We start from the raw sequence: 15,235 nt of genomic DNA, 5'->3' as shown, positions 1-15,235 counted from the left end.
TTCATCATTGTCATCAAGTTTTCAGTGTACAGGTCTTTGACATCCTCTGTTAAATTTATTCTTTGATATTTTGTTCTTTTTGACGTAGCTGTAAGTACAGTTTTTCCTTTCAGATGGTTCATTGTTATTGTTTTTGTTGCTGTTGTTCAGTCGCTCAGTCATGTCTCTGTGACACCATGAACTACAGCACACCAGGCTTCCCTGTCAATCACCAACTCCCAGAGCTTGCTCAAACTCATGTCCATCAAGTTGGTGATACCATCCAACCATCTTATCCTCCGTTGCCCCCTTCTCCTCCTGCCTTCAATCTTTCCCAGCATCAGGGTCTTTTCCAACAAGTCAGTTCTTTGCATCAGGTGGCCAAAGTATTGGAGATTCAGCATCAGTTCTTCCAGTGGATATTCAGTGTTGATTTCCTTTAGAATTGACTGGTTTGGTCTCCTTGTCATCTAAAGGAATCTCAAGAGTCTTCTTCAGCACCACATTTCAAAGAAATGCATTTGATTTGTGTGTATTATTGTTTAGAAATGCAATTGATTTGTGTGTATTGATTTTGCATCTTTACTGAATTCATTATTTCTAATAGTTTTTTGGTGAAATGAGGTGGAAAATTAGAATTCAAAATCCCAGTTTCTACCTCATTAAGGTCATCCACAACAGGGAAGAAAGGGAAGTCCTTTATACTGGGAAGCCCTAATACAGTCTTCTCACAATGCCTCTAAAGTCCATGTGAACTTTGGGTGAACTGCATCTGGGTAAGGCTTGGTCTCTATGTGGAAGTTTGATGTTTTCTCTGTTTTTCTGGCATGGTTTTGACATGATGTTTTGAAAATAATTTATTTTCCAATAATTTCAAATGTACAGACAACATTTTACATGAAAGCAAGTCTTGTATCTTGATTAGATATATTCCTAAATATTAATGTCAACATTTAAAAATGGAATTATTTTCATAAGTTCATTTTCAGATTATTTATTGCTGCTGCTGCTCAGTTGCTTCAGTCATGTCAGACTCTGTGCAACCCTATAGACGGCAGCCCACCAGGCTCCCCCATCCCTGGGATTCTCCAGGCAAGAACACTGGAGTGGGTTGCCATTTCCTTCTCCAATGCATGAAAGTGAAAAGTGAAAGTGAAGTCGCTCAGTCATGTCCGACTCTTTGTGACCCCATGCACTGCAGCCTACCACGTTCCTACATCCATGGGATTTTCCAAGCGAGAGTACTGGAGTGGGTTGCCATTGCTTTCTCCGTATTTATTGCTAGTGTATATGTATAAGATAGGTTTTTGTAAATTGCTATTTTGCCCTATAACTTTGCTGACTCAGTTGACTAGTCAAATAATTTTTGTTGTTATAGGAAGTTTTATATGTAAGATGGTGTTGTGATCTGTGTTCTGTGAGTAGACATGGTTGTAATTTTTCCATTCACACATGAATGCCTTTTCTTTCTTTCCTCAGAACTCTGAGTACAACTTCCAGTATCCTACTAAGTAACAGGTGTAAAAGCCAGCTTCCTGGTCTTGTTCCTGATTTCAGAGTAAATCTTAGTTTTTTGCATTGAATATAAAGTTTGCTCTGGCTTTGTATACTACTCTCATACTGAACAAATTTCCTTTAATTCCTACTTTTTTGAGTGTTTGTATCATGAGACAGAGCTGGACTTTGATTATACCTTCTTCAGTAACTGAAATGATCATGTGTTTCTACTTCACAGCTTATAGTGGTTCAATGCATTGCTTGGTTTTAATATGTGGAACAACCTGGCATTTCTGGTGTAGAAATGGTACTTATGGCACCATCCATTCAATGTTCTGTTGGTTTCATGTTGCTCTAATTGTGTGGAGAATTCTTGCATTCATATTTATATGGTATACTGGTATAGTTTTCATTTTTATGATGTACTTGTGTGATTTGATTAGATTTGGCTTGGTGTTGGTGGTTTGGAAGGTTAATATTAGGGCTGGGACTTATGTGCAGGCTAGGTTATAGGTTATGGTTTATGGTTGCTGTTATGTGATGCCCCATGTTGCACACCAGACCACCCACCTCTGCCATCCCCATCCTGCCAGCTTTTGCCTGGCCCTCCAGAGACTACTCACTCCCCAGAGGGCAGGGGTGGTCCCCAATTGGCCTCTCTCCTGCCGCAGCCTATTCATCCACCCTCCTTGGGTCAGGACACTGCTTCCTCCATGAGGCTCCTGGATTCTAGCCTTGGAGGCCCCACCTCCCCCCACATCCCCATGAGTTGCGTCGACCACCAGGATTTGTCATCTCTAGAGGCCCCAGGAAGATAGACTCCCTGGGACTTCAGAATGGGGCTTTGTGTGCAGATGGGCCACCGCAGAGCTGTCCAGGTTGAGATGAGGTCAGTGACTTGTGTGGGGTGGGGGTGAGGGGGTGGGTGCAGTTCTCATGGGGGAGAAGGCAAGGTGAGGGAAGAGACAGAGATGGATAGGTGAGACCTGGAACTGACTGACCACAGAACCAACAGGAGGAGCCGGCCCCCAACACCTGGATCTCGGGCTCCAGGCCTAAGTGTTAGTGTTCCCTGTTACACCTCCCACATGCCCCACACACCCATCTGAGGACAAGGCCACAGGAATCCCAAACCTGGTCTGGGTGGGGCAGGGTACTGTGCTTGGGAAACCCAGGGCCATCACTAGCTGCCTTCCCCCTGGATGTCAAACCCCTTCCTGGAGGAGTGACTCGTGATCCAGGACCCCTGGCCCAGTCCTCCCTGTGGTATGGCTACCAATGCCTCCCCCATCCACTGGGCACCTCAGGCCTGAGAAAGATGCCATAGTGATGTAGTGACCACGGCAAGTGCCTGCAGTCCACCCCCATCCCACCTCCTGACCTGAGTGTGGCCATCTGAGAAGTGACCTACGAGCTCCCCAACCCAGGCGCCCCATTTCACAGGGTAGGTCCTTGTGCCTCATTCTTGGAGGAGGGTGTCAACAGAGCAGTGGTGACTGAAACCTTTGAATCTATGGGCCAGAGAGGCCCTCCATGAGAGCCCAGGCACAGCTGCACCAGGAAGGATCCATCCCTCCCCTCCTGTACCCCACATAGTGAGGATAAAGCCCCAGGGACCCCCAGGAAAAGACATGACCCACACTGGACTAGATCACCCACAGGCTGGGGACTGAGTGTCCACCTCATTCCCTCAGAGAGAGTGCTGTCTTCACCAGGGCCACCAGACTGGCCTGTGTCCCCAGAAACATCCAGCCTCAGGGAACCATCCAGACAGCAATCCCTTTCCAGGGGCCCCGTGTTTGTAGACCTTGTCTTCAGGAAAGGGGGCTGGCTTGAGAGAGGGTGGACATGCTCCAGTGCCAGGAACACACTTACTGTCCCCCTGCCCCCCCATCCCTCTCCTGCTCCCCGTGGCCTCACCCCCTCATTTGGAAACCCTCCTCTCTAGGCTCGAAGCACCCACAATTTCCACCTGAACCCCCTCTCTCCAGTTCAGTTTGACCTTTTCTGTGCCAGGTAAAGAAGAGAGTGGACACCTCACATCAGTGTTTTCAGCAGTGTGAATGGGCTTCCCTGGTCTTCCTGGCTGGGGTCTAGCTGGACACTGGGTGGTTTCCAGGGATGTGGGGCTCGACACTGCCCAACAGGGACCACCTCCGACACTTGTGCCTCCACACCCCTCATCCAGCCTTGGGGATGACCCAGGACCCTCCCTCGACTCCCCTTCCTGCCCACAGTTGGTCAGTGTCCTCATTCATGTGCTAACAGGTGAGGGTTGCTTCCAAATGCTCCTAAATCCTTCACCCCAACACCCTCCTCGCGGTCAGCCCTGTGTCCTGTTGGGATGCTCCACCCTTACCAGGTCCCTACTGAATGGCAAGGGCAGACGTCAGGCCTTCTGCATGCACTGCTGTGCACCCTGCTGTATACACCGGCATGACCCTGCCCCAGGACTTGGGAAATTCAGCCCCACGGGAGATGTGGGTTGACATGACTGACCACAGGGTCAGTCAGTCAGTCAGTTCAGTTGCTCAGTTGTGTCCGATTCTTTGCAACCCCATGGACTGCAGCACACCAGGCCTCCCTGTCCATCACAAACATCCAGAGTTTACTCAAACTCATGTCCATTGAGTCGATGATGCCTTCCAACCATCTCATCCTCTGAGGTCCCCTTCTTCTCCTGCCTTCAGCCTTTGTCAGCATCAGGGTCTTTTAAATGAGAAATTTCTTCTCATCAGTTGGCCAAAGTATTGGAGCTTCAGCTTCAACATCAGTCCTTCCAATGAATATTCAGGACTTATTTCCTTTAGGATGGACTGGTTAGATCTCCTTGCAGTCCAAGGGACTCTCAAGAGTCTTCTCCAACACCAGAGTTCAAACCATGAATTCTCTGGCGCTCAGATTTCTTTCTTTTTCTTTTTTTTACATTTGATATATGTTTGTTCTACCTTCTCATTTTACTTTTTTAATTTATTTATTTTAATTGGAGGCTAATTACTTTACAGTATTGTATTGGTTTTGCCATACATTGACATGGATCCCCCCCAGGTGTACATGTGTTCCCCATCTTAAACCTCCCTCCCACTTCCCTCCCCATATCATCCCTCTGGGTCATCCCATTGCACCAGGCCCAAGCATCCTGTATCATGCATCAAACCTGGACTGGCGACTCGTTTCACATATGATAATATATATGTTTCAATGCCATTCTCCCAAATCATCCCACCCTCACCCTATCACATAGAGCCCAAACGACTGTTCTATACATCTGTGTCTCTTTTGCTGTCTTGTATATAGGGTTATCATTACCATCTTTCTAAATTCCACATATATGTGTTAGTATACTGTATTGGTATTTTTCTTACTCGCTTACTTCACTATGTAAAATAGGCTCCAGTTTCATCCATCTCATTAGAACTGATTCAAATGTATTCTTTTTAATTGCTGAGTAATACTCCATTGTGTATATGTACCACAGCTTTCTTATCCTTTCGTCTGCAGATGGACATCTAGGTTGCTTCCATGTCCTGGCTAGTATAAACAGTGCTGCAGTGAACATTGGAGTACATGTGTCTCTTTCAATTCTGGTTTCCTCAGTGTGTATGCCCAGGAGTGCGTTTGCTGGGTCGTATGGCAGTTCTATTTCCAGTTTTTTAAAGAATCTCCACACTGTTCTCCATAGTGGTTATACTAGTTTGCATTCCCACCAACAGTGTAAGAGGGTTCCCTTTTCTTCACACCCTTTCCAGCATTTATTACATGTAGATTTTTGGATAGCAGCCATTCTGACTGGTGTGAAATGGTACCTCTTGGTGGCTTTGATTCGCATTTCTCTGATTATGAGTGATGTTGAGCACTTTTCATGTGTTTGTTAGCCATCTGTATGTCTTCTTTGGAGAAATGTCTGTTGAGTTCTTTAGCCCATTTTTTGATTGGGTCATTTACTTTTCTGGAATTGAGCTGCAGGAGTTGCTTATATGTTTTTGAGATTAATTATTTGTCAGTTGCTTCATTTGCTATTGTTTTCTCCCATTCTGAAGGCTGTCTTTTCACCTTGCTTATAGTTTCCTTTGCTGTGCAGAAGCTTTTAATTTTAATTAGGTCCCATTAGTTTATTTTTTCGGAGAAGGCAATGGCAAGCCACTCCAGTACTATTGCCTAGAAAATCCCATGGATGGAGGAGCCTGGTGGGCTGCAGTCCGTGGGGTCGCTCAGGGTTGGACACGACTGAGCAACTTCACTTTCACTTTTCACTTTCCACTTTCACACATTGGAGAAGGAAATGGCAACCCACTCCAGTGTTCTTGCCTGGAGAATCCCAGGGACGGGGGAGCCTGGTGGGCTTCCGTCTATGGGGTCACACAGAGTCGGACACGACTGAAGTGACTTAGCAGCAGCAGCAGCAGCAGCAGTTTATTTTTTCTTTTACTTCCAATATTCTGGGAGGTGGGTCCTGGAGAATCCTGCTGTGATTTATGTTGGAGAGTGTTTTGCCTATGTTCTCCTCTAGGAGTTTTATAGTTTCTGGTCTTACGTTTAGATCTTTAAACCATTTTGAGTTTATTTTTGTGTATGGTATTAGGGAGTGTTCTAGTTTCATTCTTTTACAAGTGGTTGACTGGTTTTTCCAGCACCACTTGTTAAAGAGATTATAGTCCAACTCTCACATCCATACATGACTAATCAAAAAACCACAGCTTTGACTAGATGGACTTCTGTTGTCAAAGTAATGTCTCTGCTTTTTAATATGAAGTCGAGTTTGGTCATAACTTTTCTTCCAAGGGGCAAGCGTCTTTTAATTTCATGGCTGCGTTCACCATCTACAGTGATTTTGGGCACCAAGAAAATAAAGTCTCTCACTGCTTCCACTGTTTCCGCATCTATTTTCCATGATGTGATGATACCAGATACCATGATCTTAGTTTTCTGAATATTGAGCTTTAAGCCAACTTTTTCATGAACTTTTTCATTACGAGGCTCTGTAGTTCCCCTTCGCTTTCTGTCATAAGGGTGGATGTCTGCTATTGGCTCACAGGCAAGGGCAGCCAAGTTCTCACTCCTGGGACCCTTTCTTACCCAGCCTGCCATGACATGGCTTTGTTCCCACCCTGTTGTCCCTCTGTTGGCCTCACTCTGTGAGCAGAGCGAGGCAGTGTAGTCAGCGGTGACAGGCTGAGACACATGGGCACTGGCTGACCCATTTACACCCACGCTGACTACTCAGAATGAGCAATGCACCAGGGCCTTTGTGGTGTGGGGTCACCTACACACCGAGAGGTCAGGCCTCTGTTCCTAGCTCCAGAGGTCACCTTGAGTCTTACAGGAGTGTCCTTTTCCTTGGACCTCGCTCCAGGCTGGTCTGTGCTGATGGCATGGTGCATGGTAGCTTTTCCTGTGTTCCCCACTGGGTCTGGACGCCGAGATCAGGCACGTGGTGGCCCCATGTTGCTGTGACAGAGCCCAGTAAACCCTGCACCCTGGGACTCAGGTGGTCTTCCAGGCTGCCACAGGCGAGGAGACTGGACCCTGCTCCTCACCTCTGTCCTCGCTGATTTTACTCTGCATCCTTCACCATAACTAACCCCAAGTATAATAGCTTCAGGGACTTCTGGGAGCCTCTGAGAAAAGCGCTTGGAGGGAGGGGAGGTCTTGGGGCCCGTCAACCAGAGGGACAAGAGACCTCGGGTGGATGTTAGCTGAGTCTGTACGACCTCCCAGGAATGAAGCATTCTAGCCACAGTGCATCACTAAGAGGCCGACTCCCTCAGTTCCCAGGCCTCGTCCCTGTTCATGAGAAATTCCCTCGGGTAGGTCCTGGTGCCGAGGTGCTAATTGATTTGTTGTTGTTGTTGTTGTTCAGTCGCTCAGTCGTGTCCGACTCTCCGTGACCTCATGAATCACAGCACGCCAGGCCTCCCTGTCCATCACCAACCCCCGGAGTACACTTAAACTCATGTCCACAGAGTCGGTGATGCCCTCCAGCCATCTCATTCTCTGTTGTCCCCTTCTCCTCCCGCCCCCAACCTTTCCCAGCATCACAGTCTTTTCCAGTGAGTCAACTCATCGCATGAGGTGGCCAAAGTATTGCAGTTTCAGCTTTAGCATCAGTCCCTCCAATGAACATCCAGGGTTGATCTCCTTTAGAATGGACTGGTTGGATCTCCTTGCAGTATAAGGGACTCTCAAGAGTCTTCTCCAACACCACAGTTCAAAAGCATCGATTCTTCGGCGATCAGCCTTCTTCACAGTCCAACTCTCACATCCATACATGACCACGGGAAAAACCATAGCCTTGACTAGACGGACCTTCGTTGGCAAAGTAATGTCTCTGCTTTTTAATATACTATCAAGGTTGATCATAACTTTCCTTCCAAGGAGCAAGCGTCTTTTAATTTCATAACATAAACGCCTTCTTGTCTAGTTGCGTAAAGCTCCAAATGGGACGTCTTAACTCGAGACTGGTTACACATTCAAAAACCAAGCCTCCAGGGCCCCATGTGCTCTGGACACAGGGCTGGCTCACTCTCCAGGAGGCTGCATCTGTTCACAGAAGCCACCAAGCTGCTCCCGAGACACCCCAGTCCTGTCACAGCTCTTGAGGGCACAGACCCCTGCTGTTTGTCTGCTTCTGCTCCTGCTGGGCTGACTTCTGCTTGGTCTCCTCCACTCTGCTGGTAGGCTCTTTAACTCTGGGTTTTTCTTTACATGCAGGTGGATCCATGACTTGTCTTCTGTAGACTTCTTAGTGAGCACTGACCTGGATAGGACAGAAGCAGGTTGATCTGCAGGCCTGGAGTCCAGGCTTGCCACTGCCCTGTCCTCTTCATGCCCAAGTTCTCACCCCTACCAGCAAGTTTCTTCAGGGCCAATGGGATGGGGGGTCTCCATGGCAGGCACAGGGGTCCACGACTGGATGAGGGTTTCCACAGCAGGACTGGAGGGTCTGTGGGGGGGGGGGTGTGAGGGGGCAGGCTGGAGGCCACAGGGCAGGCAGGAAGGCTCCCAGCATTCAGGCGGGTCCACACATCTTGGCCATATGCCCACACACCACGTTCCATGATATCCGAGAAGGTGCAGTGGTGCAAGGACCAGTCCAACCCGTGCAGGTACCTGACCACTGAGTGGTCAGTGTAGAGTATGCACAGGGAGCCCTGGCCATGCTCCCACATATAGTGTGGCCACTAGAATGACCAGGATGTCAACCAGCAGGGCCCCCCACTCAACCCTACTAAGTTACAGTTACAAATGAAAGATGCCTCCATGCAGAAAGACAGAACATCACCAACCTGAGTGCTGTCCTGAGGAAGGCAGGCTGGCATCTGTGAACTGGGTGCTAGAGTGGGGTAAATGGGGGGGGGGGTGCTCCAAAACACTATGCCCATGTCATGAGCCCAGGATCTGTGACTGGAACCTTATTTGAAAGTAGGTCTTTACAAGTATAATTGGTTACGAATCTGGGGATTAGGTCATCCTGGATCAGGGTGGCCCTAAATTGATGACAGCATCCTTCTGAGAGACACAGATGCAAAGGAGACACAAGGTGAAGACAGAGGCAGAGATGGGAGAGATTTGGTCATGAGCCCAGGGACACCTGGAGCCCCAGAAGTGGGAAGATGAAGGAAGGACACTTCCCTGGAGCTTCTGGAGGAAGTGTGGCATTGGTCTCTAAGACTGAGAGAGGATAGGCTTCTGTTGTTTGCAGCCTCTGTGTGTAGTCATTTGCCACTGCTGCCCCAGGAAGCTTATGCAGCTGGTGGGAAGCTCTCTACCCTGATGTAAAGCTTCCCTCCCATTGGCGCAGCCCTCTGAACCTATGCTGTTTGCACCAGCCATGAGGTTCAAGCTGAGTCCTGGCTCCCCTTCGGGGCACTGGCATTTTAGAGGGTGAGGGAAGACACCAACACGTGACCAGACCCAAGTCAAGTGCCAAGTCTCTAGTGAGCTTCCCTGGGGGGACGGGGGTGGGGGTGAATGTCAGGGTTCTGCCCTTCGTCATTAGGGGAAGAGACACCCTGGACACCCTTGAGTGAGGAGGGCATGCAGGGTCATGAGTGACCAACTCAGAGCCCCTCCCACCCATGCCTCTCCACTGCACCCTGTGACCTGTCTCAGTTGTGAACAAACCAGCCTATGCTGAGCCCTGGAGCCTCCCATCAGGTGCCTATGTGAGGTGGCCTTGCAGACCCCACACCTTCCTTTATTTCTGGTAGGTGGGCCACCCCTTCTCATTGCCACACCAGGAGTGATTCTGAAGCTGATCAGTGAGCTCAGTTCAGTCGCTCAGTTGTGTCTGACTCTACGACCCCATGGACTGCAGCACGCCAGGCTTTCCTGTTCATCACCAGCTCCCAAAGCTTGCTCAATTTCATGTCGATTGAGTAGGTGAAGTCATCCAACCATCTCATCCTCTGACATCCCCTTCTCCTCCTGCCTTCAATCTTTCCCATCATCAGGGTCTTTCCCGATGAGTCAGTTCGTCACATCAGGTGGCCAAAGTATTGGAACTTAAGCTTCAGCATCATTCCTTCCAATGACTAGTCAGGACCGATTTCCTTAGGATTGACTGGATTGATCTCCTTGCAGTCCAAGAGACTCTCAAGAGTCTTCTCCAACACCACAGTTCAAAAGCACGAATTCTTCTACATTCAACTTTCTTTATAGTCAAACTTTCACATCCATACATGACTACAGGAAAAACCAGAGCTGTAACTAGGTGTTCCTTTGGTGGCAAAGTAATGTCTCTGCTTTTTAATATGGTGTCTATATTGGTCATCATTTTTCTTCCAAGGAACAAGCATCTTTTAATTTCATGGCTGCAGTCACCATCTGCAGTGATTTTTGGAGCCCCGAAAAATAATATGTCGCTGTTTCCACTGTTTCCCCATCTATTTGCCATGAAGTGATGGGACTGGATGCCACGATCTTAGTTTTCTGAATGTTGAGTTTTAAGCAAACTTTTTTCACTCTCCTCTTTCACTTTGATCAAGAGGCTCTTTAGTTCTTTTTCACTTTCTGCCGTAAGGGTGGTGTCATCTGTGTATCTGAGGTTATTGGTATTTCTCCTGGCAAACTTGATTCCAGCTTGTGCTTCATCCAGACTGGCATTTCACATGATGTACTCTGCATATAAGTTAAATAAGCAGGGTGACATACTCCTTTCCTGACTTGGAACAAGTCTATTGTTCCCAGACTATTACCCAGAAAAGATGTCCTTTTCATTATAGGGGACTGGAATGCAAAAGTAGGAAGTCAAGAGATACCTGGAGTAACAGGCAAATTTACCCTTGGAGTACAAAATGAAATAGGGCAAAGGCTAATAGAGTTTTGCAAGAGAATGCACTGGTCATAGCAAACACCCTCTTCCAACAACACAAGAGAAGACTCTACACATGGACATTACCAGATGGTCAATACCGAAATCAGATTGATTATATTCTTTGCAGCCAAAGATGGAGAAACTCTATAAAGTCAGCAAGAACCAGAACTGGGAACTGACTGTGGCTCAGATACTAAACTCCTTATTGCAAAATTCAGACTTAAATTGAAGAAAGTAGGGAAAATCACTAGACCATTCAGGTATGACCTAAATCAAATAGATTCAAGGGATTAGATGTGATAGACAGAGTGCCTGAATAACTATGGATGGAGGTTTGTGACATTGTACAGGAGGCAGTGATCTGTGAGTGGTTCTGGGGTTTTTCAGGCAGAGCCCCTGTTGCTGTCGCCCCGCTTCCCCACAAAATCATCCAGAGCAGGTCTGCCCTGTTGCCTGAATCCCCTGCCCCCACCCAGTATCCTCAGGAAAGGTCAGGAGTTCTGTAGCAGTGTCTGCAGACAGTCTGCACCTGGACCCACGTTCACACCTTCCCTGTAAACAGTGAGAACCTTCCCTGGCCACAGGCCCCCTGCTCACCACCTCCCTATTTGACCATAGGCTCAGTGCAGGTGTCCAACCAACTGCCCATCTCAGTCTCCTCATTGTGTTGTCCGAGCTGCTCCAGACCCTTGGTCAAAACTCATTACCCTACCCTGAATAGGGGTTGATGCCAAAATTCTTGTCTCTCTGTGAACCCATGCCAAACAGAAATGGAGACAGAGTTTTAGAAGAATAAAAGTGGTTTTTATTCTTTGACATGCGAAGGGGAAAACAGAGCCTGCTAGTACCTCAAGAACTGTATCCTCTGCCCTGGGAGTTAGAGGGGCTCTTATAGTTTGAGTTCCCTGTCCAGGGCATGTGATAAAGATCAAAGTAGTGAAGGTCATATAGTCTTCTTCTTGCATTATTTCAAAACAGTCACAGTGGGTGTCAGCCAGACTGGTAATTGGGTCTGGCTGTCTGGTAATTGGGTCCATTTGTCTCTGAGTTATTGAAATGCTACAGGGGAGTGTGGGGAGGGGAAGGGGAGGTTGGTATGTACACCAGGGGCAGGATGTAATTCACGCAGAGTTAGAGATGATAGATGCAGGAGGTAATTTACCTAGTGTCAGGGAGTGACAGGTTAGCTTTGTGAAGGACAGATCTGATTACAGATACTATAGATTAGTAACAGTTAAAACTAGGAGTGGTTAAGTCTTTCAGGTCAGTTTGTTTCTTCTCTAGCCTGTTCACTTTATTCTCCTTGTTATCCAGAGAGGAAAAAGCCTCGTTTCTATTTTTGTTGCAACAGTGTCCTTGCACACAACCCTCCAACCCCCACCTTTAGCAGGAATTAACATGAGTCTCAAAGTGACAGAGATAAGAAAGGAAGCTACAAACAAACAAAAAACAGATGGAACCAGCTGAGACCAAGATGGCAATGAATCTGACGTCCAAAAGACCCACTCTCATTGTATGTTAATTTAGCTGTATTATCACATGTACTTGTGCCCTGACTGGACATCATGGCCCCAAAAAATGATGAAAAGGAGGTGACATCCCCTCCCTCGGAAAAGTCCTGCCCCTTCCCCAGTGGACAAATGTACATGCCTCCCCAGCGTTAGCCTCACTCCTCCTCCCTTTGTCTTTACTCTTTAAAACTGAACCAGTCTGTCTAGGTAGGTGATAAGTTGATCTGTGAACTTAGTTCCCACTTCTCCGTTCTTCGGCCTCTGAACAAAGCTTGTGCTGTGTCTCTTTTGGTTTTGTTATTTGCCTGCTTGAACCAGAATGGAGAACAGAAACCTTCCCCATTGAGGCAGAGTGCCCCAGCCAGGCTAGGGCCCAAACAGTGCCCATGGGACATAATTTGGTAATGATATGAGGGGACAATTGTCTCTTCCCTGTGTGGTGGGTACAGTGCACCTACAGCCACAGCACCAGCTCTGTGGACAGCACGGCCCCTCCCCCTCGTGGTCTGGACCCTGTGCTCTCATCCCCCGCTTCCCTGACACCACCGAAGGTTACGACTCAGTGATACTGACTGCTGGGTGTCCAGTAGCGAAGGACACAGAAGCAGCACTTGGAGTCAGATCAGACATGCATTTTCACGGGCTGTGGACATACTGCATATTAGCACTTTGCTTTGTCTCTAGAAAACAAATGGAGCCACTAGAAGCTGATGTGTGCTGTGGACTTGAAACCCAAGTGTAGGGCACGAGCTCCACTGGACCTTCGCTCGGAAGCTTCTGCACAGGTGATGATCACACCAGTGATTCCTCACCAAGTCCTCTGGGACTCTCTTGTGGGCACAGTTGGACCCATACTCCACAGGCTCCCCGACCCAGAGCCTGAAGGGCCAGTGCTGACAGGGCCTGGGGCCGAGAATGGCCACTCCACCAACGCTGCTCTGTTCCTCCTCCCCAGGGACCAGGAGAGGGAATGCCAGCGGAGTACAAGGCCCAGCACAGGCTAAGCTTGATTCACCCCCTCCTAGGGACCCCCAGCCCCACCCTGCTTCCTCAGGCCCACCTCCTGCCCCTCTGCTTGCCTGCATCTCACCAGCCCACATTCCATGTGTGGATGACGCTGTACATAAGCTTCCCTGTGTGCTCTTCTCACCCACACCTGTTTCTCTGTACTGACAGCCTGCACCTTGCATGTTATGAGCAGGAAGAGAGTCAAGGGGGAAACTGGCCTGGTCCATGTGCCTCCCAGGTGCCCAGACACTAGACTCAGGGGATGCTGGGCCTTGAGGTCCACATGCTTCCACTGCCTGCTAGAGCCTGCTTCCTCTGAGATTCAGGAAACAGGAAGACCCACCAAACCGAGCCCACCCCTGGGCTCTGCTGCACATTGGCTTGTATTTGCTCTCTGGATCTTGAAGACAGACCGTGGGAAACAAGCTGCAAGTCCCATACTGACAGTGTCCTGTGCAATTTCCATGAGACCCCTTTCTACCAGGACCTGAGCAAATTACTAGTCAGTCCATGCCACCATCACCCCACAACCAGCCCAAGAGGCTGAGGTTCCAAGAAGCAAAGTAACCCACCCAGAAGTACAGATGTGGGGCCACAGAGTGGGGTCTGTGCCCACTGCCCACCCAGGGTAACTGCCCATTCACAGCAGGTCCCACATCTGTCCCTTTCACCCCCTCCCAGGGCCAGCTCACAGAGCCTCCTCTTAGCAGGATTCACTCACCTTCTTTTATCAGGACTTTTCTCACAGTCCTGTGTAGGGAAAGAACAAATTAGCCAAGATGGCAGTGGTCAGGCTCTCTCAACTTATGATCTCTCACACTCAACCCGCATTTTGTAAATATATGGTTATGTAGCAGCTGAGATCACTTACAGCACCGCACATGTTTGTCATGCTTGGCCATGGGCCACTTTTGTTCTGTAAACCTGTATAAGCTCCATCTGAAAATCCCTCGCAGCCACATTATGGTTGTGTTACTACTGTGTCGACCACAAGAGAAGTGAACAGTGTCTGCTGCTGCACCATTAGGAAAGAATAAACAAGTCTGGATTTTCTACAGTTCCTAGAGTTTTCTTCCAGCTTCCTCGCTCACACCTTGCCTGCCATGGGTGCAATAAACAGTGTAAACAGCAAGAGAGTTCTGTTTCTGGGATCATCTGGAAGGCTCATCACTCTGAAGCAGGGTCAGTCTCATGTCACCAAGGCCACTTTCCCAAATTGCATTCACTATCTGCTTGTCCACTCCCAGCTCAGACCAGAAAGGCCCCCTTGGTCCCAAGCCCCATGACTCTGTCTGGGTGCTCACACCCATTCTGCCTGGTCCTTCCCTCTCACATCCCCTGGAAGGTTGCCAGTGTTGTAGCCATGCGTTCCGGGAAACAAACTCACTCAGAAGGACAATGCAGATAGTGAAGTGCAGTTTATTACACTGGCGGGCTCAAGGCAAAGTCTCCTCTTAGCCAAAGACCCCAACCAACATTTGTGAAAATCTTTTATACCCCATGTGTACGTGTCTGAACCCATCATTCCAAATTCCTTGAGACTTACATAAACCAAGAAAAATACAATCCCAATAACCCCATCGTTCACGTGCTATGTGCTTATGTGCTCAAACAGTTAGCCAATAATCAATAAGCCCGAGGTTACACTCCGATAGATACAGAAAAAATTATGGCCTGTCTGGAGGAAGGGCTGATCAGTGTATGTTTTCTCTTAGGCGATGAGTAACCTAGATATGATTTTTAAGGTTCCCCTGTCTGGAGGGGGTCTTATCTCTGTTATCGGTTTTATAGGCACTAAACAAAAAGTTCAAAGTCCATAGGAAAGGTGGCCGAGCATGATCAGCATGAACAGGCCTAAGATGGAGTCCAGGCCCTATGAATTCCTTCTTCACCAGGAGCTCCAGCTGCCTGGGCCAGGCCGTCT

General features: G+C 48.3%; 1 pseudogene; it reads right to left on the bottom strand.

Moving 5' to 3' along the window:
* Positions 1-7,995: 7,995 nt before the first annotated feature.
* LOC148774591 (small vasohibin-binding protein pseudogene) lies at positions 7,996-8,197 on the bottom strand (annotated as a pseudogene).
* Positions 8,198-15,235: the final 7,038 nt, after the last annotated feature.

Source organism: Moschus berezovskii, chromosome 21, assembly GCF_049115385.1.
Source record: "Moschus berezovskii isolate FMDL1 chromosome 21, NW_MosBer_1.0, whole genome shotgun sequence".
Taxonomy (NCBI): Eukaryota; Metazoa; Chordata; class Mammalia; order Artiodactyla; family Moschidae; genus Moschus; species Moschus berezovskii.
The sequence above is the reverse complement of the archived record's forward strand: the minus strand, read 5'-3'. Positions and strand labels throughout refer to the sequence as shown.